This window comes from Alligator sinensis, unplaced genomic scaffold (genome assembly GCF_000455745.1).
Source record: "Alligator sinensis unplaced genomic scaffold, ASM45574v1 scaffold107_3, whole genome shotgun sequence".
Lineage (NCBI taxonomy): Eukaryota > Metazoa > Chordata > Crocodylia > Alligatoridae > Alligator > Alligator sinensis.
In genome coordinates, this window is record NW_005842578.1 from 558,262 (window position 1) to 558,923 (window position 662).

Genomic DNA, 662 nt, shown 5'->3' on the forward strand with positions numbered 1-662 from the left:
GCACCAAGTGCAGGGACGGGGGGGAGTTGGGAGGTACCAAGGGGAAAAGGAAAGGGGAATTGGGAGATACCAAGTTTAGGAACGGGCGCGGGGATTGGGAGATACCAAGGTGGAAAAAAAAAGGGGGGGAACATTGGGAGATACCAAGTTAAGGAGTGGGGGAGGCGGGATTGGGAGGTACTAAAGTGGAAAGGAAAAGGGGGATTGGGAGGTACCAAGTGCGGGGCGAGCAGTGCCCCGAGGGATGCTGCGTGGTGGTAGTGTGGCTGGGGTGGGCGGGGCGCAGGGAATGCTGGGTAGCGGGGCTGGGGGCGGCTCCAGGAGCTGCTGGTGCGCTGTGTGAACGCAAGGTGGCGCCAGGCGCACGGCAAAGGCCTCCACCGCCTGGTGTGTGCACGCGATCACACGTGTGCGCATCCACACGTATGTGACAGAGCTCCCAGGAGCATGTGTGTGTACGGGGCGCGTGCATCCGTGCCATGCTGTGCACCCACGTACATGGACCCGCCCCCGTGCCTGCGTGTGCATCCGTGTGCTGGGCCGTGCACCTGCACCCGCAGCGTACCTATGCTGGCACCCACGTGTCCGCCGTGTCCCCCACCCACCCGGCCATGTTTGGAGCCATCACGTGTGGCCAGGAGCGGCCCCCCCCCCACAACGGC

General features: G+C 64.4%; 1 protein-coding gene across 1 annotated transcript in view; it reads right to left on the reverse strand.

The window, feature by feature from the left end:
• LOC102374839 (serine/threonine-protein phosphatase 5-like) overlaps positions 1–662 on the reverse strand; it is an 18,404-nt gene that overhangs the window by 11,158 nt on the left and 6,584 nt on the right. The window lies entirely within an intron of this gene.